Source organism: Pleurodeles waltl, chromosome 5 (genome assembly GCF_031143425.1).
Source record: "Pleurodeles waltl isolate 20211129_DDA chromosome 5, aPleWal1.hap1.20221129, whole genome shotgun sequence".
NCBI classification, from domain to species: domain Eukaryota; kingdom Metazoa; phylum Chordata; class Amphibia; order Caudata; family Salamandridae; genus Pleurodeles; species Pleurodeles waltl.
Window position 1 is genome coordinate 1,152,354,795 of NC_090444.1, and position 27,690 is coordinate 1,152,382,484.

Here is a 27,690-nt window from a genome sequence, read left to right on the forward strand (position 1 = left end):
TTGAGATCACTAATACCTTTCCAGAAGCAAGCACATAGATGCAAGCACCCATCTGGGCTTGACCTGCATGCACACCTATGACATTCTACTCAAGTGCCACATAAACGTAGTACAACATGTGGAGCTAGATGCTGCTAGGAAGTCAAACATATAGGGGGTCATTCTGACCTCGGTGGTAAAAGGCGCGTACCGCCGGTCAGAAGACCGCCATAACACCGCCGCGGTCGCGGTTAACCGCCACGGTCATTCTGACCCACAACATGCAAACCACCACAATCCCGACATCCTCAAAAGTCCGCCACACCAACGGCCAGCGAAAAACTGGCGATGACCAAACCTCCACCGTCACGCCAACAGAAATACGCCCATTCCATTCCGACCCACGAATCCACGCGGCGGTCTTTCAACCGCGATATTCCATTGGCGGTACACACAGCCGTGGTCGGAATACACACACACTTACAAAACACTGCCACATTGGACATTTTGAAATACACACACCTGATACACATACAAATACCACTCCCACACACCCAACACAATATAAAACACACACCCACATCACCCACAAACCCCTACGACCACCATTTATTGACTAAGGCCAGAGAGAGACACCACCAGCTAGTACAGAGCATACACAGGCACATAACACCATCACTCACACAACATCCACGCACTAAACACCACACACCAGCACACTCACCACACTCATCACCACAAACACCACCCCACATCTCATCCACACCACCCCATGGCACCCCAAAGACACCCCAGGTTCTCAGATGCCGAACTCAGGGTCATGGTGGAGGAAATAGTTCGGGTAGAGCCCCAGCTCTTCGGGACACAGGTGCAGAACACCACCATTGCCAGGAAGATGGAGCTATGGCAAAGGATAGTGGACAGGGTCAACGCTCTGGGACAGCATCCACGAAATCGGGACGACATCAGGAAGCGGTGGAACGACCTACGGGGGAAGGTGCGTTCCATGGTATCCAGACACAACATCGCGGTGCAGAAGACTGGCGGCGGACCCCCACCTACTCCCCCAGAATTTACAACATGGGAGGAACAGGTCTTGGCGATCCTGCATCCTGAGGGCCTCGCAGGAGTAGGCGGCGGAATGGACTCTGGTAAGTCTAATGTCAACTACTTCATCCCCCCCACCCACCGGCATGCCAAATCATATCCCCACCCTCCCCCCCACCCCCATCACACATCCTCCTTGCTAATGTCTCACCATCACAACCCACCCATCCCAACACCAAGCCCTGCATGCGACCACAAACCATGGACACCCATCACCTAAGCATGCCCACTGCACATACCCATCCCCCCCAAACCACCGTCACAACAGCCCCCACAAGGGAATGCCAGCACTGGGGTACACGGGCACCCATCCATTGCACACCATTTGCACACACAGAAGCAATAACCATACTCTTATACCCCTGCAGGACCCGAACGCCACGACACTGCCGAGGAGGGTCCTGAAATGTCCATTCCACCCCCAGAAGAGGCCCACAGTGATGACAGCAGCTCTGTCTCCCTGGACCCAGATGACCAGCCCTGCCCATCGGGGACCTCGGGACAGTCGGTTCCCCTCAGACAGCCACAGGCCACAGCAGACCTATCCCCCTCTGGGAACACCAGCACAGCACCCACCCAGCGGGCCCATGCCTCTGTCACCAGGACACGCCAATCAGCGGTGTGTCCACCACTACAGGGCACCCAGGTTAACCCCCCACCCCAACAACAACAGGGACCTGGGGGCAGTGGTAGTGGGCACACGGTCCAGGGGACAGAGGCACAGGGGAACTGGGAGGGCTGCTGTGCGACAGGGAGGGGACAGGCCCAGGGAACCCACTCTCCACGAGGCCCTATCCTCCATCATGGGAGCATACCACCACTCCTAGGAGACGATGGCGACGGTCCTGGCCAGGTTCCAGGAGATCCAGGTACTGCAGGAGGAACAGTTTATGGGGTTCAGGGAAGAACCCAGAAACATAAGTTCCGCAATGGGCACCATCGTTGTGGCTCTCAATCAGATAGTCAGCACATTGCGGGACCATGTGGCACCACAAAGGGCCCCTGTCACTAGCATGGACCAAGAACAGGCTACCACCTCCGCCGGCGCTAGTGCACAGGAGGCCCCGACACAAGAACAACAGGCCACCAGAACCCCACCCCCTGCAGAAGGAGAACCACCCCGCAAGCGGGGCCTGAGATCTAGGAAGAAGACAGAGTAAGACGCCAAGACCCCCGCCAGGAAAGGATACCCCCTGATTGTCATCCCACTGCCCCTGCTCCACCTTCCACAGGCATATGGACAATGCACCTGTGAGACTGAAAATCTGGACTCTGCCATGGACATTCCTCCACCATCACCCATCACCGAATTCCAACCATTACCCACAATTGAGCACTTTAATAAACACACTTATTGCACAAAAATAATCTGGAGTCTGCCTGTATTTTTTAACAAATGTATTACACAGAACTGTGCAAAAATGTCCAGTTACATTGTGATGACAACATACCACTGTCACACAGCTGTAGTCCATGGGGAAACAAAGCAGAGGTCACGGAGTGGGGCCCACATTTCTGAAATTGGAAGTGAAAGACACAACTCAGTGAACATACACTGGGTGGAAACTCAGACAGTAGAGAGGCAGGAGACTTTAAGTAAATGTAAATTCCGGTGTTGATTCTTACCTGTATGTTATTGAAAATACTGCTGTATTACTCTGTCCCTGTTGTCTGTGTCGTCCTCTTCGTCTTCCTCCTCTTCACTCTCCGCAGGCTCCACAGCTGCCACAACACCACCATCTGGACCATCCTCCTGCAGGAAAGGCACCTGGCAGCGCAAAGCCAGGTTGTGAAGCATACAGCAGGCCACGATGATATGGCACACCTTCTTTGGTGAGTACATTAGGGATCCACCTGTCATATGGAGGCACCTAAACCTGGCCTTCAGGAGCCCGAAGGTCCGCTCGATCACCCTCCTAGTACGCCCATGGGCCTCATTGTACCGTTCCTCTGCCCTTGTCCTGGGATTTTTCACTGGGGTCAGTAGCCATGACAGGTTAGGGTAACCAGAGTCACCAATTAGCCACATACGGTGTCTCTGAAGTAGTTCCATCAGGTAAGGGATGCTGCTATTTCGCATGATGTACGCGTCATGCACTGACCCAGGGAACTTGGCATTTACATGGGAGATGTACTGGTCAGCCAAACAGACCACCTGGACATTCATGGAATGATAACTTTTTCTGTTCCTGTACACCTGTTCACTCGTGCTGGGGGGGACCAAAGCAACATGTGTCCCATCAATTGCACCAATGATGTTGGGAATATGTCCAAGCGCATAGAAATCACCCTTCACCGTAGCCAAATCTCCCACCTCAGGGAAAACAATGTAGCTCCGCATGTATTTCAACAGGGCAGACAACACTCTGGACAACACCTTGGAAAACATAGGCTGTGACATCCCTGATGAAATGGCCACTGTAGTTTGGAATGACCCACTTGCCAAGAAATGGAGTACTGACAGAACCTGCACTAGAGGGGGAATCCCTGTGGGTTGGCGGATGGGTGACATCAGGTCTGGCTCCAGTTGGGCACACAGTTCCTGTATAGTGGCTCTGTCAAGCCTGTATGTCAGTATGACATGTCTTTCTTCCATTGTCCACAGGTCCACCAGCGGTCTGTACACGGGAAGATTCCTCCATCTCCTCGCAAGTCCCAGCGGACGGTGCCTAGGAAGGACAACATGGAGCACAGAGTCAATCAACCCACAGGTACGTTCCCACAGCTTGCACAGTACACGATTCTCAATGCATTGAATGGCTTGTATGAGTGTTGATGCAAGGCCTAGGTATGTGTGACGCAGTAGATTTTAAGCCATGTGGGCCCTTGAAATGGCGGCTGCCTGACCTGTGAAGTGCGACAGTGGGATGTGAGGTCAATGCGCTGGTGTGGCACACCGTGGCGGGAGGCGGTCGAAGACCGCGGCGCAAAGCTGCATTGGTTAACATTGAACCCTATGGGTCTCAGGAGCCAATGTGCCGCCATTTTCTATCTGCTTAATCACTCGATACCTGATCATCCACAGGAGAGGACCTATACTGCAAGTGCTGCTGTGACCTCGGTCTGGAAGAGACAATGGCTGCTGCGACTGGGGAAAGGGCCCCTGCCTTCACTTCTGAAGAATTGGAGAAACTCGTGGATGGGGTCCTCCCCCAGTATGCGCTACTCTTCGGTCCTCCAGACCAACAGGTAAGTACACTGGGACCATGCTTTGTGGCCAATGCCTGGGTTGAGTGGGGTGAATGAACGATGGTGGGGAGGGGAGCGAATGAGGCATGCATCAAACGACAGATGAGAGAATGTGCCACATGGCAAGGGTGGGGATGGGGGGCCACTCACATCGAGCATGCAGAAAATGATTGTTTATTTTTCTCCCCCTGTACATGTCACATAGGTCAGCGCCCATCAGAAAATCGACATTTGGCGTACCATCGCCAAGGACGTCCGGACCCTGGGGGTCCACAACAGACGGGGCACCCACTGCCGCAAGAGGTGGGAGGACATCCGCCGCGGGAGCAGGAAGACCGCAGAGGCTCTGCTGGGGATGGCCTCCCAACGTAGGAGGGGTGGCACTCGTCAATTGACCCCCCTGATGTCCCGGATCCTGGCGGTGGCCTACCCCGATTTGGATGGGCGCGTGAGGACATCACAGCAGACACAAGGGGGTGAGTACAAATACATCCTGCTGACTTTGCACGCAGTGGAGGTGTCTGGGTGGGGGAGGAGGGCTGTGGCTCACCCTAGGCCAGGGCGATTTCCGTCGGCTAGGCCCCTCCGTTAGGCATTGCCCTGTGCCCACGCCCCCCACCTCTGTAGGTTGCCTAGTACAGCTAATCACGGCCCTGTGTCACCTATGTGGGGATTTGTCGTCCATAGGCTTGTAGGCCATGTCCCACGGATTGAGTAGTGTACCCCAAGTGCGCGGCGTAGTGCAGGGGGCTTCTGGATCTGTCCTCTCCGCCAACTGTGTCGCCAATGCATGCACTCAACATGTCTTTATTTCTCCCCTCCCCCCTTTTTTTGGTGGTCTTCCTGTTCATGTGTGCATTAGCATCATCAGGCGGAGGAGAAGTGGCATCGGAGCACGAGGGAGCTGCATCTCACATGGCCATGGAGGGCCATGCAACTGACTCAGAGTTCACCAGTGAGACGGAGGGCGAGGGGAGCTCCACAGCGGGGACACGTGGTGACACCAGCGACACAGACACGTCCTCGGAAGGGAGCTCCCTTGTGGTGGCGGCAACATCCGTGCCCACCGCAACAACAGGTACAGCCGCCCCCCAGCGCACCAGCTCCGCCCTCCCAGCAGCCCCTCAGCCTTCGCCCCGTGCCCGCTCACCCAGGAAGGTGGGCATCTCCTTCGCCCCAGGCACCTCAGGCCCTGCCCCAGTTACCCCTGCTGCCCTCAGTGAGGAGGTCATTGACCTCCTGAGGACGCTCATTGTTGGGCAGTCTACCCTTTTGAATGCCATCCAGGGTGTAGAAAGGGAGGTGCACCGGAGTAATGCATACCTGGAGGGCATTCATTCGGGTCAGGCTGCCCATCAGCGATCGTTCAACGCTCTGGCCTCAGCACTGACGGCAGCCATTGTCCCTGTCTCCTGCCTCCCTCCTCCAACTTCCTCAACCCAGTCCCACTCCCCTGTACCTCTGCCTATCCCAGACACACCTACAGACCAGCCTGCACACACCTCAACACCCAAGGGAAGCTCATCCAGACATAAGCACCACACATCACACAAGCATTCACCCAAGCAACAGCCACATGCAGACATGCCAACAGCCACTGCCTCCTCTGTGTCCCCCTCCTCCTCGTCTCCCTCCTCCCTCCTTGTGATGTCTCCACTCACACTTGCATGCACAACATCATCAGCCACTACGTCCATCACCAGCACACCCACCAGAACACTCCGCACACGTGCAGTCACCACCCCCACTACCATTTACACGTCCCCTGTGTCCTCTCCCAGTGTGTCTGTCACCCCCTCTTCCAAACCACACAAACGCAGGCAGCCACCCACCCAACAGCCATCCACCTCACGACAGCCTCCAGCACAAGCACCTGCACCCAAAGACACCAGACTTGACTCACCTACAACCACATCCTCTTCCTCCACTCCCATACCCACTACACCTACCCTTCCCACTGCTCCCAAAAAGTTTTTCCTGTCCAAAATTAACCTCTTTCCATCACCTGACCCACCCCCTCCATCTCATAAGACTCCAATCAGCACCTCAGCCACCACAAAACCTGGACCGACAAGGACAATAGTCCAAGGATTTTGGAGTCCACCACCTTCAAGGCCAGCTACTTCGGCTAGCAGTAAAGGTACAGCCAGCCCACCCCCTGGAAAGAAAGCCAAGCAAGCCAGTGCCCGGCGCGAGAGGCCAGAGACAGCAGGCTCCAAGGGCACTACCCTGGCACCGTCAGGAAGTGGGGTGCCACCTGGCACACCGACAAAGGGAGGAAAGGGCCACAGAGGAGCAGGGAAGGGTGGCAAGGGCAGCACGCCCGACAAGTCCGGCAGCAGGCGAGCTGCCCAGGAGGGCCCCACCAGCCCCATTCCAGTGGTGAAGGAGGACACCCACGGGCCTGGGACGGCAGCACAGGAGGGCCCCGCAAGCGAGAAGACAGATGTGCACGAAGGGCACGGCAGCCACATGTCGGGTGGCGAGTGAGATCCATGTCATGGCCGGATCTGGTGCCCTGGAGACACATGTCAAGCACCGCTGAACAGGGCCCTTCAAGTCAAGCACCGCTGAACAGGGCACCACCGTCTCAAGAACTGCTGAACAGGGCCCTTCAAGACAAGCACCGCTGAACAGGGCACCGCCGTCTCAAGAACCGCTGAACAGGGCCCTTCAAGTCAAGCACCGCTCCGCTGGGCCCTTCAAGTCAAGCACCGCTCCGCTGGGCCCTTCAAGTCAAGCACCGCCCCGCAAGCGAGAAGACAGATGTGCACGAAGGGCACAGCAGCCACATGTCAGGTGGCGAGTGAGATCCATGTCATGGCCGGATCTGGTGCCCTGGAGACACATGTCAAGCACCGCTGAACAGGGCCCTTCAAGTCAAGCACCGCTGAACAGGGCACCGCCGTCTGAAGAACCGCTGAACAGGGCCCTTCAAGACAAGCACCGCTGAACAGGGCACCGCCGTCTCAAGAACCGCTGAACAGGGCCTTCAAGTCAAGCACCGCTCCGCTGGGCCCTTCAAGTCAAGCACCGCTCCGCTGGGCCCTTCAAGTCAAGCACCGCTCCGCTGGGCACCGCCGTCTCTGCACCGCTCCGCTGGGCCCTTCAAGTCAAGCACCGCTCCGCTGGGCCCTTCAAGTCAAGCACCGCTCCACTGGGCCCCGCCATCTCTGCACCGCTCCGCTGGGCCCTTCAAGTCAAGCACCGCTCCGCTGGGCCCCGCCGTCTCTACACCGCTCCGCTGGGCCCTTCAAGTCAAGCACCGCTCCGCTGGGCCCCGCCGTCTCTGCACCGCTCCACTGGGCCCTTCAAGTCAAGCACCGCTCCGCTGGGCCCTTCAAGTCAAGCACAGCTCCGCTGGGCACCGCCGTCTCTGCACCGCTCCGCTGGGCCCTTCAAGTCAAGCACCGCTCCTCTGGGCCCTTCAAATCAAGCACTGCTCCGCTGGGCACCGCCGTCTCTGAACCGCTCTGCTGGGCCCTTCAAGTCAAGCACCGCTCCGCTGGGCCCTTCAAGTCAAGCACCGCTCCGCTGGGCACCGCCCTCTCTGCACCGCTCCGCTGGGCCCTTCAAGTCAAGCACCGCTGGACAGGGCACCGCAGTCTCATGCACCGCTGGCCCATTGGCAGAAGGGGCAGGGCCGGTTCTTGGTCGAGCAGGGCTGCACGGGTTGTGCACCATGCCTCCTCCAGTACCAGTGGAGTCTGTAATCCACTTGATTGACTGTGGCTTTGCACTCCCCAGGATGGCACAGTGGGTAACCCACCCACTGTAGAGACTTGTGAGACTGTGGCTTTGCACTCCCCAGGATGGCACAGTGGGCAATCCACCCACTGTAGAGACTTGTGAGACTGTGGCTTTGCACTCCCCAGGATGGCACAGTGGGCAATCCACCCACTGTAGTGACTTGTGAGACTGTGGCTTTGCACTCCCCAGGATTGAACAGTGGGCATGGAGGCCCCTCGTGGATCTGGCATCATGGACTCATCTGGCTGAGGTGCCCCCCTTCCCTTCCCCCTGAGGTGCCTGTAGTTTTGCTATCTGATGCCCCTGCAGTGTTCTCTCCAATGGATTCGGGTATCGTGTGTGGGCTTTGCCCATGTGTTTAGGCCCATTGGCCCACGAACAATGGCTGATACCCAATTTTGACAGGACAATTTACATTTGTATATATAGTTATAGATGTTGGATATATTTTTTTACTTAGCCGTTCAATATACTTCAAAATTCATGATCTTTTTATTTTGTCTTTGCATTCTTCCAGGGGGGTTGGGGGGTGTCACTCTGAGTTGTTGCTCTGCATTGATGTGTATGTAGTTGTGGGTGAGGGTGAGGGTGGGTGTGTCGCGTATGTGTGTGCCCGTAATTTTTTGCCTCCCCCCTCCCCTGTGTCGTAGGTGCAGTACTCACCGGTGTCTTCTGCGCCGGCGTTCGTGCTCCTGGTAGAGGAGCAGGAAGACAATAGCTGGTAGGATGTGTAGTTCGGGTTCCATGCTGTCCAGATTCCTCGTGGAGTGTGTAGAGGTGAGCGTTTTCCATTCGTAATGTCTGTTTCCGCCGTGTTTTTATCGGCGGGGCTACCGCCCCAGAAAAGGTGGCAGATTGGTGGGTTGTGATAGGGTGGGCGGTACATTGGCTCCCGCCTGTCTGTTGGCGGTGACCGCCGCGCTGTTTGTTTGTCCCACCGTGGCGGTCGGAGTGTTAAAGTGGCGCTCTCTGTTGGCGGTTTCCGCCAGGGTCAGAATTCCATTTTTTTTACCGCCTGCCTGTTGGCGGGTTGGCCGCCGCTTTAACACCGACCGCCAGGGTTGGAATGACCCCCATAGTCCTACATGTTCATTAGCTAACAGGTATGCTCAAGTCTGTGGGTAATACTTCGGCATCCCTGCTCTGTGTGGTTCTGGGTATGACTTGCTAACTAAATCATTAAAATGGCTACCTCCAAAATTTTCATTACAATCAATGTAGCAACAAATGTCACCCTGTTCACCTGCCCATTGGGCCTACAGCGCTGCACTACATTCCCAAATTATGACTCTACGCCACTGATTGTCCATCTAAAATATGGAAAAACAAGTCAAACTCCAGTCAAGTCACATATCAGATCATGTGCCAGCACATTATACCTTGCTATGTGACCGACACAAAGGAGTCAATCACACAACAGCTGCAAACACAAAACAGAACTGACATATCGACACTTACTAGATATGTCTGGGTCCGCAAATCGAGCCACTTCTCCAATTGTGTAGGGGGCTGGTCCACCTGTAAAACATGGAAGGGTGAAATGTGCTCAATGTCTGCGCACTGTACAACACTTGGAACAAAAAAATTACTGTGTGTGACATTATATCTGATAGACTAGCTCCCCAGGCATGTAGACACCCCAACAGACATACCACTGCAAACAAGTATTGACCCTGTCACTCCAGTGAGTGATACACACACATATGCACACCTGCAGTGGCCCTAACAATCTTGTGGTGACAAACCTGATTACTCAATTGGTTGCAAATTAATTTATAGAGGGGACTCCATTTCTTCATTTGTTGTTATGAGAGACATGCAAAGCCACATTCCTGGTGCACTGCAATGCCAGTCACTCAGGTATTGTGGCTTGTGCATCAAGGGGCAATCAGTTATTGTGTGCTGCTCATGTGGGTTGAGTTTAGCTCATGAATTATTATGTTTTCTGTGGTCCATTAAATGTGGGCCTGTGTTGTCTGTAGGTTACATATGCCACATTGCCAGTGTACCCAGAGCCAGATATGCCCCCATGACACCATGATGGCAAGGATCCTCTGTGTTACTTGATGACAATCTTACGCTAAACATGGATTGGCCATTTATCTAAATCAAAACAACAAAGAAATATATGCTGACAGTGTCTATTTTGATTATCTGTGACAGAATGCATGGGCACAGGTGTAGTCATTGCACCTGAAGTGTGTCACTCATTGCCCTGTGTACCTATATCGGGTATTGGCATTCACAGTTAGCCACATTTATCATCTTACATTAGCCAAGTTGGGTGATCTGCGGGTATACAGCAAACTGACACTGTCCCATAATTGAAACATGGTTTAGCAAATGTCCTACTGTGGCAATCTTGATGAGGTAGGTCTCAATTTGTATGCACCTTGGGAATGGCAGCAGTCACATGGATGCTGGTCTGCTGATCTTAGCATACACCCATGTCTGTGATAGCCTTCATACTGGGCAGTTAGCTATTGTACATATACTGCACTAGATCAGCAGGGGTGTACCAAAAGTAAACTAGCAAACTAATTTGTCACTTTACATGTATGATGGAAGCGGTCAGGGGTCCCTTGCTCAACAACATCATGCAAGTAATAATTTGTGACCATGCATTCACCAAGTTCAAGTATCCCATGATGACCCAACAACTTATGAGAATTGCATGGCTATAAAGTGACACAGACGGAAAATGCATCATCTCTGTTCCACCAATTGTGCCCAAGGCAAATTAAAACACACAGGAACAATGAACAGAGGGCCAGATATATTTGTTATATTCAATTTGTAGCTTTTGCTTCATGTTTAACGCTACAGCTATGGAAAGTAGCACCAAACATTTAGATATTATCCTGTGTGCATTACTTTGGCATACATTTCTAATTTAAATGCTGCACAAACCAAGTCAAAGTATCAGCCTAAGATATTACCAGGGATTAGTAAGAACTTTGTATGTATGGCCAGGAATACAGTTCAGACATGTATTTCAAATAATTGGGGACTACATTAATTCCTTGCTTTAGCTTGTGAAATACATCTCTTTCCTGGTACACTCACAGACCATGATTGGAACATAAGTTTAAGCAGCATTATCATCATCTATTGAGGTTGAAGCAGCCATAATTGACAAGATTAATTATGTGTTTTGTAAGTTTGTGCAGCTTTTACGTCAACAAATGATGATAATGTGTAGCAAATATTGTATAAATCAGGGCCATAGTATATTTAACTTGCATTCCACATGTCCACAAACATTGCATGGAGCATGTCAACAAATCTGCTACTGTCACTACAGAGCATTTAAATGTGCACATTAGTCTAAATTATACTCACCAACAGGGCCACCAATCACCACACCCAGGTGGTCCAGCAGGTCTTGCTCTCTGGCAACAAGGTCAGCCCAGCGATGCTTGAGTTGGTGGTCATTGCGCTGTGTGTTGAAAATTCTCTTCAGATGGTACAGCACCTTGGACCACCTGAGCCTCCTCGCCTCCCTGTGATACCCCTGTATCACCCTGCCACCAGCCTCTAACATCAGGGGGAGGAAGTGGCACACCAGCCAAATGAATGCCCCAGCTCCTCCTCACCCATTCCCCCCAGACGTGGCCTACCCAACATGACAGAAATAATAGCTATAGGAAAGGGTACAGAGGAAAATACAGGGAAAGGAGGGAGGAAAATGAAACTTAAGCAACCCACAAACAGCCCAACAATACCCCAACTAACAATACCCACCACAATCTTCCAACAGTACAACTACAAAATTAGACACCAAAAATGACAAAAACACACTTGCACTGAATAACTGACACAATTACAAAAACAACAGATGACAAATAGAATGGCACACAGGAGACAAAAGCACAGTTTGGACAGACAAAACTCTCAGCACAGCCACACAATTTAGAAGAATCACAGACTGCAAAATGAAAGTGAAAGTACACCCACTGTCCCATTTCTGTAAACAGGATATTCTATTACATCACCTCCTGTCTCAATTGCAGTGCGTTTTTAGTGTGAAGTATGAAAAATGTATGACGCTTGCGGGCTGTGCATCAAAATTGTTTGACGCAAATGCTTCAAAATTCCCCGCATTCAAAGTTCAATATATTTTTCATTGATATCCAATTTCATGGGGTGCAGTGTAGGAATTACCGCTAGCAACCAATAACTGTATAATGGCTGTAAGCGTCATTTTTCTAACACATATGTGGCACAATTTGACGCATATGTGTCTTTATTGACGCATTTGCATCAAAATATCTGTCTTTAACTGTGTTTGTGTCATTTCTCTCATTTTTATCGTACATGAAAGCTGTAACTGTACAGAGATAGGCTGTTAGCGCCTGCATTGTGTGTTCCAGTGTTTGGGCACATGTGACAAAAGGCCAACGGTACCTTTCAAATGGGAAGCAATGGACAGGTGATTACAGGTCCTACCGTCCACCAGGCAGTGGATTATCGGACCTGAAGTCCACGCAGACAGATGGACTATGACTATGACAGGCCATACTAAAGAGGGAAGCACACAGGAGTCAGAATGGGAGTCTGGGTATGTGTAGATGAAGGTTATCAGGGTACAAATAGTCAATTTACTTGGCCCCCTAGAGAAGGGTGGGGAGAGACTGAAAACTTGGCAGTGGCAGGATTTATTACCTGGGGTGGCATGTCTTGTAAGCAATGCGTGCTATCCATTTTCATGCTCCTTGCAGAAATAGCTGATGTCACACTTACTGCTGTCAAGGGTGTGGCCATACATTCCTGTTACCAATGCATTTGCACACCCACTGCCTCATGTATGAAACACTATTTAACCTTATGCTTGATGGTGTCTTAGTTGTGTGCCATGTGCTGCAATGGCCCATGTTGGCAACATGGCTGTGTCTCAGAGATTTAGGTGGTCATTACAACCCTGGCGGACGGTGTTAAAGCTGCAGTAATACCGCAAACAGGCCGGCGGACAAAAAAAGGGAATTATGACCGTGGCGGTCAAAGACAGCCACTTTAACACTCCGACCGCCACGGCGGTACAGACAAGCAGCGCGGCTGTCACCGCCAACAGTCAGGCGGAAGACAATGTACCGCCCACAGTATCACAACCCGCCAATCTGCCACCTTTTCCGGGGCGGATTCACCGTGGATAAAAACACGGCGGAAACAGCTTTTGCAATGGGAAAACCCTCACCTTAACACACTCCACGACGAAGGAGCCCACCATGGAGCCCGAACTACAAATACTCCCTGCGCTTGTCTTCCTGCTCCTCTACGATCACCAGCAACGTAGGCCCCGAAGACAACGGTGAGTACTTCACCTACGACATAGGGGAGGGGGGAGGCAAAAGTCAGGAACACACACACGCAACACCCCCACCCCCAACCCGACCCTCACCCACTACAACACACACACCAATGCATTTCCGAACATCACAGTAACAACCCCCAACCCCCCCGGATAAATGCTAAGACAAAAGGAAATGAGTTCAAACATTGTAATGTATCAAAAATCAGTAAGCACATATATACATCAATATAGACACATTCCAAATATATACATCACAAATAGTAGTACAGGTATGCACATTTCAATGTCCGTGGACCACTGGGCCCAAAATGCATGGGCGAGGCCCACACACGATACCTGTCCTGGAACGGAGAGAACACTGCAGGGGCATCAGAGAGAAATACAACAGGCACCTCAGGGGTAAGGGAAGGGGGGCACCTCAGCCGGATGACAGCACCACGCCAGATCCACGACGGGGCTCCATGCCCATTGATGTATCCTGGGGAGTGCAAAGCCAAGTCTCTACAGTGGGTGGGTTGCCCACTGTTCCATCCTGGGGAGTGCAAAGCCACAGTCTCTCAAGTCTGTACAGTGGGTGGCTTGCCCACTGTACCATCCTGGGGAGTACAAAGCCACAGTCTCTCAAGTCTCTACAGTGGGTGGCTTGCCCACTGTACCATCCTGGGGAGTGCAAAGCCACAGTCTCTCAAGACTCTACAGTGGGTGGCTTGCCCACTGTACCATCCTGGGGAGTGCAAAGCCACAGTCTCTCAAATCTCTACAGTGGGTGGCTTGCCCACTGTTCCATCCTGGGGAGTGCAAAGCCACAGTCTCTTAAGTCTCTACAGTGGGTGGGTTGCCCACTGTTCCATCATGGGGAGTGCAAAGCCACAGTCTCTCAAGTCTCTACAGTGGGTGGCTTCCCCACTGTACCATCCTGGGGAGTGCAAAGCCACAGTCTCTCAAGTGGATGCAGGTCTCCACTGGTTCTGGAGGGGGACTGGTGCCCAGAGTGCTTCATCCTGTGAAGGACAGACAGAGTGGATGCATGTCTCCACTGGTTCTGGAGGGGGATGGGGCTCAGAGTGCTTCATCCTGTGAAGGACAGACAGAGTGGATGCAGGTCTCAACTAGTTCTGGAGGGGGAATGGTGCCCAGAGTGCATCACGCTCCCCGTGACGTTCCCAGTTCCGTCACTGTCCCAGCTGCACATGGGCTAACGATGCTTGATTTGGCGGTGCTTTGCCCTGTTCAGCGGTCTTCACCATGGCGGTGCTTTGCATTAATTAAACAGAGTGCAGCAAGCTCATAAAGAGACGCATCAATCCCTAATAGTTTCCAAGTAATCACAATAAACACAAATAATATTAAAAAGTAGAATGTAGTGTGCACCTCCACAAAAATTCCTGCTGCACTAAGGAACCACAGGGGTGAAAAAACACCCCAATTGTTAAAGAAGAAAAGATTGGGTGGTGCACCACTTTAAGTTGTAGACATATTCTTTATATACTAATTGTAGAAGAGTCCCAGATAATTAAACAGGTGATGATACACGGTTTCTGTTCTTTTTCTTCCAAAAATTCTTTTTATTTGATCAAGAATACTTTTTATAACAGTAAGTTGATGAAAGCAAGCAAGAAATGTGTGGTAAAGGGTGAGTTGTTTAATAGATCCATTCCAAATCAGGATGATATCATCAATGTACCTGCCCCAGAATACAATAAATTCAGTCCAGGGCGAGGCATTTCTACCCCATGCATGTATTTTTTCAAACCAGCCCATAAAGAGGCAGGCGTATGATGGAGCAAATTTGATATTCTCTACACACTGGTATGGTAATGCTGGCACTTTTTCGTTTAGGGTTCACTAAATTATTCTACTTACCACAGTTCTTATGGTCCTTGCCGGTTCTTTTCTATACTTATAACTCGAGTTTGACTTTTACACAGAATTATGGCAAATATAAAAAATCGTTTCTTTCCATTGGGACATAAATCACAACTGTATATAAATATTGTTTTGTGCCTTGCACTATAAAAATTATGTAAAAAACTTTTCTTGTTTGTTCTTACATATTAAATGATATCAGGAATACCACTATCATTCAACTTTTTTATGGTTATATGTTACTCTTACAGCCCTGAAGAAGCCCAAGTCTATAGGGCGAAACGCGTTGGCTGCTTGCTTTCATCAACTTACTGTTATAAAAAGTATTCTTGATCAAATAAAAAGAATTTTTGGAAGAAAAAGAACAGAAACCGTGTATCATCACCTGTTTAATTATCTGGGACACATGGCGGTGCTTTGCCCTGTTCAGCGATGCTTGCCTTTGCTGTCTCTGACCTGTTCAGCGGTTCTTTGCCCTGTTCAGCGGTCTTCACCATGGCGGTCTTTGCCCTGTTCAGCGGTGCTTTGCCCTGTTCAGCGGTCTTCACCATGGCGGTGCTTTGCCCTGTTCAGCGGTGCTTGCCTTTGCTATCTCTGACCTGTTCAGCGGTGGTTTGCCCTGTTCAGCGGTCTTCACCATGGCGGTGCTTTGCCCTGTTCAGCGGTGCTTGCCTTTGCTGTCTCTGACCTGTTCAGCGGTCTTCACCATGGCGGTCTTTGCCCTGTTCAGCGGTGCTTTGCCCTGTTCAGCGGTCTTCACCATGGCGGTGCTTTGCCCTGTTCAGCGGTGCTTGCCTTTGCTGTCTCTGACCTGTTCAGCGGTGCTTTGCCCTGTTCAGCGGTCTTCACCATGGCGGTGCTTTGCCCTGTTCAGCGGTGCTTGCCTTTGCTGTCTCTGACCTGTTCAGCTGTGCTTTGCCCTGTTCAGCGGTCTTCACCATGGCGGTCTTTGCCCTGTTCAGCGGTGCTTTGCCCTGTTCAGCGGTCTTCACCATGGCGGTGCTTTTCCCTGTTCAGCGGTGCTTGCCTTTGCTGTCTCTGACCTGTTCAGCGATGCTTTGCCCTGTTCAGCGGTCTTCACCATGGCGGTGCTTTGCCCTGTTCAGCAGTGCTTTGCCCTGTTCAGTGGTGTGTGGCATTACGGTCCCTCAGTGCCCAGCGGGGCTGTGGCTGCCGGGGCCCTCCAGGTCACTGACGCTGGTGGTGGTCTCCGGACCAGTGACGATACTGCTGCCCTCCAGGGCACTGACTCTGGCGGTGGTCTCCGGACCAGTGACAATACTGCTGCCCTCCAGGGCACTGACTCTGGTGGTGGTCTCCGGACCAGTGACGATACTGCTGCCCTCCAGGGCACTGACTCTGGCGGTGGTCTCCGGACCAGTGACGATACTGCTGGCGGTGGCGTCCCGGTCGGCGGGGAGGATGGCAGCCTTCTCCGCCGTGCTGCTCTTCCCAGACTTTGGAGACTTCTTCAGCCCCTTCACCACCTTGGGAGGAGTCACAGCTGACTCGGCACTCCCCCCGGGACCCTTGTGAGCTGTTTTGCCGGCAGGAGTCTTCACCCTCTCCCGTCGGCCACTTTCCAACTTAAGGTGCTTTGCAGGGGGTGGACTGGCTGTGCTTTGGCTCCATGTCACACTGGCTGCCCTGGTGGCCGGTGCACTCCACACACCTTTAACACGCACCACTGGTACCGGACTTTTTTTGGCTGAGGTGCTACTACGGGACCTATGAATTGGAGGGGTGGCGGTGGTGGGAAAGAGGTCAACGTTGCTCAGGAAGAGTTTCTGACGAACACTGGGACGGGTAGCTGGAGGGGGTCTGGGAGTGGAGGAAGAGGAGGTGGTTGTAGGAGGTGTAACTTTAGGTGATTTGGGTGCAGGTGCAGGTACTGGAGGCTGTCGTGAGGTGGGTGGATGTTGGGTGTGTGGGTGCCCGCGTTTGTGTACTTTGGGAGGGGGCGTCACAGACACACTGGGAGTGGACACAGGGGACGTGTAAATGGTAGTGGGGGTGGTGAGTGCAGGTGAGCGGGGTGTGGTGCTGGGTGTTCTGGTGCGAGTCCTAGTGCCTGTAGTTGTAGTGCATGCAGGTGAGAGTGTAGACGACACTGGGAGGGAGGAGGGAGACGACGAGGAGGGGGACACAGTGGAAGCAGTGGATGTTGCTGTGTCTGTATGTGGGTGATGCTTGCGTGAGTGCCTGTGGGTTGTGTGGTGCTTATGTTTGCCTGAGCTACTTTTGTGTTTTGAGGTGTGTGCATGCTTGTCTGATGGTGTGCTTGGGATATGCTGGGGTACAGGGGACTGGGTCTGGGTGGAGGAAGTTGGAGGGGGAGGCTAGACACAGGGACAATGGCTGCCATCAGTGCTGAGGCCAGAGATTGCAGGGTTCGATGAAGGGCAGCCTGACCAGAATGAATGCCCTCCAGGAATGCATTACCATGTTGCAACTCCCTTTCTACACCCTGGATGGCATTCACAATGGTAGACTGCCCAACAGTGAGTGACCTGAGGAGGTCAATGGCCTCCTCACTGAGGGCAGCAGGGGTGATAGGGGCAGGGGCTGAGGTGCCTGGGGCGAAGGTGATGCCCACCCTCCTGGGTGAGCAGGCACGGGGCGAAGGCTGAGGGGCTGCTGGGAGGGCGGTGCTGGTAGGTGGGTGGCGGCTGTACCTGTAGAAGTGGGGGGCACAGATGGTGCCGCCACCACAAGGGAGCTCCCATCGGCGGACGAGTCTGTGTCGCTGTTTGGTGATCCGGTGACCGACGTGAAGCTCCCCTCGCCCTCCGTCCCACTGGTGTATTCAGAGTCTGTGGTGTGGCCCTCCACTGCCATGTGGGATGCAGCTCCCTCGTGCTCCGGTGCCACTGTACCTCCGCCTGATGATGCTGATGCACAAAAGAACAGGGAGAGCACAAAAAGGGGGGGGGACGACAGAAGAAAGACAGGTTGAGTGCATGGCTTACCGCTACCATTGGCGGACAATACAGACACAGCAGCCCCCTGCACTACGCCTCGCTCTTGGCCTCTACAGATGCAATTCCTGGGATCTGGCCTACATGGCTATGGTGGACATCTGCACACATAGATGACACAGGGGCATGTATACCTGTACTTGGCACTCTACAGAGGTGTGGTGGAGTGCCACATGGCCTGCATTCCGGAGGGGCCTAGCCTACGTAACTCGCCCTGGCCTAGGGAAACCCACAGCCCTCCTCCCCCACCCAGACCCCTCCACTGTGCGCAAAGTCCGCTGAATGATGTTGTACTCACCCCCTTGTGTCTGCTGTGATGCCCTCAAGGGCCCATCCAACTCCGGGTTGGCCACCGCCAGGATCCGGAACATCAGGGGGGTCATGGTGCAACGGGCACCCCTCCCACGTTGGGAGGCCATCCCCAGCTGAGCCTCTGCCGTCTTCTTGCTCCAGCAGCGAATGTCCTCCCATCTTTTACGGCAGTGGGTGCCCCGTCTCTGGTGGACCCCCAGGGTCCGGACGTCCTTGGCGATGGCACGCTAAATGTCCTTCTTCTGGTGGGCTCTGACCTACATGACATGTAGTGACATGTACAGGGGAAGAAGAGAAGTCATTACCAACTGCACCTTCGAAGTGAGTGGCCCCCATCCCTACCCCTGCCATGTGGCACATGCATTCACACTCCTTCATGCTCGCTGAACTCTGCCCCCTTCCTTCTCACAACCAGCCCTCTCCACACAGGCATAGTCCATACAAGGTGCTCCCTGTGTACTTACCTGTTGGTCTGGAGGACCGTAGAGTAGCGTGTACTGGGGGAGGACCCCGTCGACTAACTTCTCCAACTCCTGAGCAGTGAAGGCAGGGGCCCTTTCCCCAGACGCAGCAGCCATTGTCTCTTCCAGACCGAGGTCACTGCAGCACTTGCAGTGTAGGTCCTCTCCTGTCGAAGATCAGGTATCGAGTGATTGAACAGATAGAAAATGGCGGTCACATCCGTGGCGGTGACGTCTGCGGTGGTGCGTATCATCCCCGCAGGCGCACTTCATCATTGGCTCCTGGGACCCAAAGGGTCCAATGTTAACCAATGCAGCATTGCGCCGCGGTCTACGACCGCCTACCGCAACAGTGTACAACGCCAGTGCAAATACCTCACATCCCATTGTCCCAGTTTAGAGGTCAGGCAGCCGCCATTTCAGGGGCCCACATGGCTTCATTTACTACTGCGTCACACATACCTAGGCCTACACTCAACACACATACAGGAAGAGTTTTGTATTTGGTGTCGTGTTCTGTGTAGCTGTGGGTACATACCTGGGAATTTGTTGACTCTGTGGTCGCTGTTGTCCTTCTTAGGCACCTTCAGCTGGGACATTTGAGGATATGGCGGAATCCTCTGGTGTACCGACCGCTGGTGGACCTGTTGACAATGGATGAGTGACATTTGATCATCACCTACAGGTTTGACCGTGCCACAATCCAGGAACTGTGTACCCAGTTGGAGCCAGACCTGATCTCACCAATCCGCCATCCCACTGGAATACCCCCTGAAGTGCAGGTGCTATCAGTGCTCCATTTCCTTGCAAGTGGGTAATTTCAGACAACAGTGGCCATGGCATCAGGGATGTCCCAGCCTATGTTTTCCAACGTGTTGTCCAGAGTATTGTCTGCCCTGCTGAAACACGTAAGGAGCTAAATTGTTTTCCCTTAGGTGGAGGATTTGGCTACAGTGAAAGGTGACTTCTGTGCCCTGGGACATATCCCCAACATCATAGGTGCTATTGATGGCACCCATGTAGCTCTGGTCCCCCCACGCAGGAGTGAACAGGTGTACAGGAACCGGAAGAGTTATCATTCCATGAATGTACAGATGGTATGTTTGGCAGACCAGTACATCTCCCAGGTAAATGCTATGTTCCCTGGCTCAGTGCATGACGCCTACATCCTGCGGAATAGCAGCATCCCGTATGTGATGGGTCAACTCCAGAGGCACCGGGTGTGGCTATTAGGGGACTCTGGTTATCCCAACCTGTCCTGGCTATTGACCCCAGTGAGGAATCCCAGGACCAGGGCAGAGGAACGCTACAATGAGGCCCATGGGCGGACTAGGAGGGTGATCGAACGCACCTTCGGCCTCCTGAAGGCCAGTTTCAGGTGCCTCCATATGACAGGTGGTTCCCTATTCTACTCACCAAGGAAGGTGTGCCAGATCATCATCGCCTGCTCGATGCTTCACAATCTTGCTTTGCGACGCCAGGTGCCTTTTCTGCAGGAGGATGGTCCAGATGACGGAGTTGTGGCAGCTGTGGAGCCTGTGGAGCCTGTGGACAGTGATGAGGAGGAAGCTGAGGAAGAAGATATAGACAACAGGGAGTCAGTCATACAGCAATATTTCCAGTGACACACAGGTGAGAACAATTGTTTTACTATTACATTCACTTTCACACTTCTACCTCTATCCTGTCTGTCAATTAGTAGCAGTATTTGGTAACTGAGTTGTACATTTCCCTTACGGCTTCACAGGTGTGGTTACCAACGTGTGTCATCTGCTTGCATCCTTCATGGACTTGTGATGTGTGACATAGGTATGTTGGCATTACATTTGAAAAGGCATTTTGTCACTGTTGTTGCTAATATACATTTTCCAAATCACAGACTAACTCCAGATTGTTTTGTGGTTCAAGGGTGTTTATTGAAGTGCTAATTATTGGAGGGGGTGGCAAAATGGTGATGGGTGATGGTGGAGGAATGTCCATGGCAGAGTCCAGTCTATAAGTCTCACAGGTGCATTGCCCATGTGGGCATAGGAAGTGGAGCTGGGGCAGTTTAAGGTTGGACAGGGTTACAAAGTGAGACAGTGGGAGGACAATCAGGGTGGCCTCATTTCCTGGCGGGGGTCTTGCCATCTTGCTCTGTCCTGTTCCTGGATCTCAGGGACCGCTTGCGGGTGGTTGTCCGTCTGCAGGGGGTGGGGTGCTGGTGTGGTGGTCCTGTGGCGGGGCGTCCTGTCCACTAGCGCCGGCGGAGGTGGTGGGCAGTTCATCGTCCATGCTAGTGTCAGGGGCCCCTTGGAGTGCCACGGTGTCCCTCATGGTCTTTTGTATGTCCTTCAGCACCCCTACGATGGTGCCCAGGGCGGAGCTGATGGTTCTGAGCTCCTCCCTGAACCCCAAATACTGTTCGTCCTGCAGGCGCTGGGTCTCCTGAAACTTGGCCAGGACCATCGCCATCGCCTCCTGGGAGTGGTGGTAGGCTCCCATGATGGAGGAGAGGGCCTTGTGGAGAGTGGGTTCCCTTGGCCTGTCCGCCCCCTGTCGCACAGCAGCCCTCCCAGTTCCCCTGTGTTCCTGTGCCTCCGTCCCCTGGACTGTGTGCCCACTACCACTGCCCCCAGGTCCCTGTTGTTGTTGGGGTGGTGGGTTACCCTGGGTTCCCTGTAGTGGTGGACACACAGCTGATTGACGTGTCCTGGGTACGGAGGTATGGGCATGCTGGGTGGGTGCTGTGCTGGTGTTACCAGAGGGTGGAAGGTCAGTGTTGGGCTATGCCTGTGCAAGGGGATCTGACTGTCCCGAGGCCCACAATGGTCCGGGCTGGTCATCTGGATCTAGTTGGCCAGAGCTGCTGTCGTCACTGTGGGCCTCTTCTGTGGGTGGAGTGGAGATGTCTGGACCCTCCTGTGTGGTGACGTTACGTAGTGGTCCTGCAGGGGTATAAGAGCATGATTATTGCATGTGTGTGTGTCATGGTGTGCAATGGGTGGGTGTGCGTGTACCCCAGTGCAAGCATTCCTGTGTGGGGGCTTGTATGATGATGGTTGGGGGGGTTGTTATGGGTATGTGCAGTGAGCATGCTTTAGTGCTGGGTGTCCATGCTTAGTTGTGTCATGCAGGGCTTGGTGTTGGGATGCGTGGTTTGTGTTATTAGTACATTAGTGAGGAGTTGTAGTGATAGGGGAGGGGGTGAGGGTGGGTTGTGTGATAGCATGCAGGTAGGTGGGGGATATGATAGTTAAGATTTGACTTACCAGTGTCCATTCCTCCACCGACTCCTCCGAGGCCCTCAGGATGCATGATGGTCAAGACCTGCTCCTCCCATATTGTTAGTTGTGGGGGAGGAGGTGGGGGTCCGCTGCCAGTCCGCTGAATCGTGATGTTGTGCCTGGAGACCACTGAATGCACCTTCCCCTGTAGGTCGTTCCACCTCTTCCGGATGTCCTCCAGATTTCTTGAATGCTGTCCCACAACGTTGACCCTGTCGACGATTCTGCGCCATAGCTCCATCTTCCTGGTTATGGAGGTGTGCTGTACCTGTGCTCCAAATAGCTGTGGCTCTAACCGTAGGATTTCCTCCACCATGACCCTGAGCTCCTCCTCGGAAAACCTGGGGTGTCTTTGGCGTGACATGGGGTGGTGTAGGTGATGTGTGGGGCGTTGTATGTGTTGATGAGTGTGATGATGTGGGGTGTTTTGAGCGTGGATGTTGTATGGGTGATGGTGTTGTGTGCCTCTGTGCGGTGGGGTTGTCTATTGCTGTAGTCTCTCTCTGGCCTTCTTTTGGATTTTTTGGTCGTAGGGGTTTGTGGGTGATGTGGGTGTGTGTTTTATATTGTGTTGGGTGTGTGGGAGTGGTGTTTGTATGTGTGTCAGGTGTGTGTATTTGGAATTGTCCAATGTGGCGGTGTTTTGGAGATGTGTGTGTATTTTGAGCGCAGTGTTGTGTACCGCCAATGGAATACCGCGGTTGAAAGACCGCCGCGTGGATTCGTGGGTCGTGATAGCATGGGCGTGTTTCTGTTGGCGTGACGGTGGAGGTTTTGTTTTCGCCAGTTTATCACTGACCTTTGGTGTGGCGGACTTGTGTGGGTGTCTGAATTTCTGCGGATTCCGAGATGTGGGTCATAATAGCTGTGGCGGTATTCCGCGGCGGCGGTGTATTGGCGGTCTTCTGCACGGCGGTAAGCCCCTTTTACCGCCAATGTTGTAATGACCGCCTTAGTCCTCTGATTTTGACCTTCACATGTGAAATAGACAGGACATATGTCATTTCCACTGTGTGTGATGTTGGGTGTACATTCATACCCATCAAATGTGATGTGGCTTTTCAGTATCCTAATCTGTGTTACTGCAATGCTCCATGAGGCTAAACTATGATTATGATTCCTAGGGATCGTGTGATGCATAAATAATTACACAGCCCATGATTGAGTGATGAAGTGAGGTGTTTAATGACATATGATAAGAAAGTGGTGATGGTGACTATAGTTAAAAGAAGTTTTGTACAATGTGTTGTCTCCGACGCAATCCTGCTGCAGTGTTTGGATGGTCCCCCTCATGTTGCCGAACAGCATCCTCCTCTTCCTCCTCTTCAGGCATTTGTGGGTCTGGGTCATAGAGGGGAATGTTCCTCCTTACACAAATGTTGTGCAGAATGGCACAGGTCAAAATGATCTTGCACACCATTTCAGGGGAGCATAGGAGGCTGCCTCTGGTGATGTCAATGCACCTGAATCTTGACTTTAGGATGCCAAAAGTCCTCTCTACTATGGTGCGTGTCCTCCGATGTGCCTCATTATAGGCACACTCTGCTGCAGTGCTTGGGTTTGCAAATGGGGTCATGATCCATGGCTGGATCCCATACCCCTGATCAGCTGAAAGAGAAAATGTGTGTAAATATTTGGATGTTGCTTGCACCTTGATTATAACTTTGCATGGCAGTTGTTATCTTGTGTCATCTGTGACTCATCTGTGTTTGTGTTATTGTGTGGGATCCTCTGCTTCCAGGATGTTCTAGCAGCATTGGGTTGTTTCTTTATCTAAACTGGTGTTTGGCTGATTGACCGGATATCAGCTGTATATTTGTAAACTTGCAGTACATTTTGTATCTCCCATGCATTATGTCATGTGAAAGAAGTGTCCATGTGTCTTCACTGGAGGTGACATGATACTTCCACACAAAGGGGGTCATTCCTACATTGGCGGGCGGCGGTCACCGCCCGCCAAGCGGGAACCGCCGAATGATCGCACCGCGGTCAAAAACCGCGGCGGCCATTCTGGCTTTCCCGCTGGGCCGGCGGGCGACCGCCAGAAGGCCGCCCGCCGGCCCAGCGGGAAACCCCCTTCTACGAGGATGCCGGCTCCGAATGGAGCCGGCGGAGTCGAAGGGGTGCGACGGGTGCAGACACAGAAAATCCTTATGGGGCCCTCTTAGGGGGCCCCTGCACTGCCCATGCCAGTGGCCCCCAGGGGCCCATGACACCCTTTACCGCCATCCTGTTCCTGGCAGTGAAATCTGCCAGGAACAGGATGGCGGTAAGGGGGTCGGAATCCCCATGGCGGCGCTGCAAGCAGCGCTGCCATGGAGGATTCCCTGGGGCAGGGGAAAACCGGCGGGAAACCGCCGGTTTCCCTTTTCTGACCGCGGCTTTACCGCCGCGGTCAGAATTGCCCCGGAAGCACCGCCAGCCTGTTGGCGACGCTTCCTCCGTCCCCGGCCCTGGCGGTCCATGACCGCCAGGGTCGGAATGACCCCCAAAGAATCGATTCCTCTGTGGTGGTAACACGGTTGCACTATGTAGCCTGAACATCCCATCCAATTCAAGATATGTAATAGCATGTGAAAAACAACAGTGAGGCCCTTTGATTTGGCTAGGTGTCAATGTACAACACATTTCCATAAGTTTGCCGCACTGAAGTGTTGACAATTGACAATGCACAAATATCTCCTGTGTGACAAGTTCTATGTAAACCTATTTCTGTGCCCTCACCAAGTTGGCTCATGTGCAAATGTGTACCTACACTACTGAACCTGGTCCAAGTAAGCTGGCTAAGTTGGTTGTGGGGGTGAAGGTTGAAGTGTCAGAAGGTCCACCTGCCTGTACATCTTTTGTGTACATGTGTAATTGTCTAAATCTGTATGTGTAGCAATGTGCGCCTTGCAATAATGTCACATCAAGATGTGTTCTTAGCACAGTCCACTTCCTTATTGGTAGTGGGTAATGTCACCCCAGGAGTAATGTGAGATGTTGGTACTGCCCCAATGGTTCCATGTCACCTTCATTAGAGTCATCATCATCATGCTATGTGTATCATGGTGTTTGCCATGCAGCAAACCACATTGCGCACCCCTTACACAGTACGTATTGGTTGGAAGGGTGTGTGATTGAGTGTTATTGATGTGATATTGGGGGTTATTATAACTTTGGAGAAGGTGTTAATCCGTCCCAAAAGTGACGGTAAAGTGACGGATATACCACCAGCCGTATTACGAGTCCATTATATCCTATGGAACTCGTAATACGGCTGGTGGTATATCCGTCACTTTACCGTCACTTTTGGGATGGATTAACACCTCCTCCAAAGTTGTAATAACCCCCATTGTAAGATTCATCCTCCAAGTGTTACTGCCAGTTAAGGCCATGTCATTGTCACTGTGTGGTTTTAAATTGGTCCCTTGTGGCCCTGGAGTGGCATCTGTTGTTATTTGCATCTGTCATTTGTCCATAGGTGTGCATCTCATTGGGTCAGGATATCAAACATGACTAGCAGTGTCACAACCTCAGTGTATTCCTGACCATGAGTCCATGTAGTGGTGTATCTGTTTTATGTCCTACAGGGTTGATGTGCTGTGTGTAAATTACTGGGTTTCTGTACTTATCAACAAGTAGGCCATTTCCATATCGTCCGTCCTGGAAGTGTTGATTGATGGTGCAGTGGCAGAAGATGAATGAATCATGTACACTCCCAGGATACTTTGCCACAATGTTGGTGATCAGTCCCCGGTGATCCACAATGGCCTGCACATTGATGGAGTGTGTGTGCTTCCTGTTGCGGTATAGATGATTGGTTGCAGCAGGTGGCACAGTCCGTACATGTGTGTAGTCAATGGCACCAAGCACATGCGGGACGCTGTTGATTTGGTAGAAGCCCTGTTTGGTCTCCTGCTGCTTCAGCTGTGTGTTGGGGAAGCTGATGTGGCGTGGTGTGAGGGAGATGATCGCATCCAATACCTTAGCTAGGAAGGCAGAGAATGAGGACTGTGAGATCCCGGCAACCAGGGCACCAGTGGTTTGAAAAGAGCCACTTGCCAACATGTGGAGGACAGCTAGCAGCTTGGTCTCTGGTGGAATGATGTGGGGTATCTGCAAGCTGGGTGCCAACTGTGGCTCAATGTTGCGCAGCAGCTGCTTTATGGCTTGCCAGTTTAGTCTGTACCTCCGGATGATGTCATGTTCCCTGAGGCCCTGAAGGGTTGTCCTGGTCCTGAATATCCTCTCCTGCCTTTGCGTTGCCTCTTTGGGGTCCCTGCTGGTGTGGTGGAAGCTGCTGTTGTTGGTCCAGTGCTCTGCGTCTTCGTGCATGCTGGATGAATAGCACCGCTATGTCTTCCTTTTGGAGCTCTGATGTTGCTTCTGCGTGTTTTCCTTAAGTACTGGTGTGTTTGCCCCATTCTAATGCCAGCCCTGACCCAGGTGTTAATTTTTTACGCAAATCGGGCTGTGCACAATATTCCGCCTCCCAGGCGTGCATCATTTTTGAGCGGTTGGATTAATATGGCGCACAGGTGTTTAAGTCATTTTTTGGGACGGGAAAGCCTACCTTGCATGTCATTAATGCAAGGTGGTTTCACGCATCCAGAAAATGACGCACACAGCGAAATTGTGACATTCGCGGGGTTGGGCGTCAAAGTATAAATATGGTGTTAGGTTTGCGCTGAATTAGCGTAAAAAAAATTATGCAAATATGGTGCAAGCAGAGTATAAATAAGCCCCTTAGTTAGGTAATCTGTTCAGGAGCTAGCCAGGCTGGGATGCCAGTCAGTAACACTGTGCTAGCAAACGGGACTTCTAACTTTCCTCAGCAAAACAACAACTTCTAAAAAACTATGGGGGTCATTACAACATTGGCGGTATAAGGTGCTTACCGCCGTGCAGAAGCCTGCCAATACACTGCCGCGTCTGTGGTAGACTGCCAGAGCTATTATGACACACATCACGGACTCCACCGAAATCCAGACACCCACACAATACCGCCACACCAAAGGTCAGCGATAAACATGCGGAAACAAATCCTCCACCTCCACGCCAACAGAAACACGCCCATGCTATTATGACCCACGAATCCAGGCGGCGGTCTTTCAACCGCGGTATTCCATTGGCGGTACACACCGCCGCACTCAAAATACACACACATCTCCAAAACACCGCCACATTGGACAATTCAAAATACACACACCTGATACACATACAAACAACACTCCCACACACCCAACACAATATAAAACACACACCCACATCACCCACAAACCCCTACGACCAAAAATTTGAGTTGAAGGCGACAGAGAGAGCACAGCAATAGACAACCCCACCTCACAGAGGCACACGACACCATCACCCACACAACATCCACGCACAAAACACCACATACCACTACACTCACCACACTCATCAACACATACACCACCCCACACATCACACACACCACCCCATGGCACGCCAAAGACACCCCCGCTTCT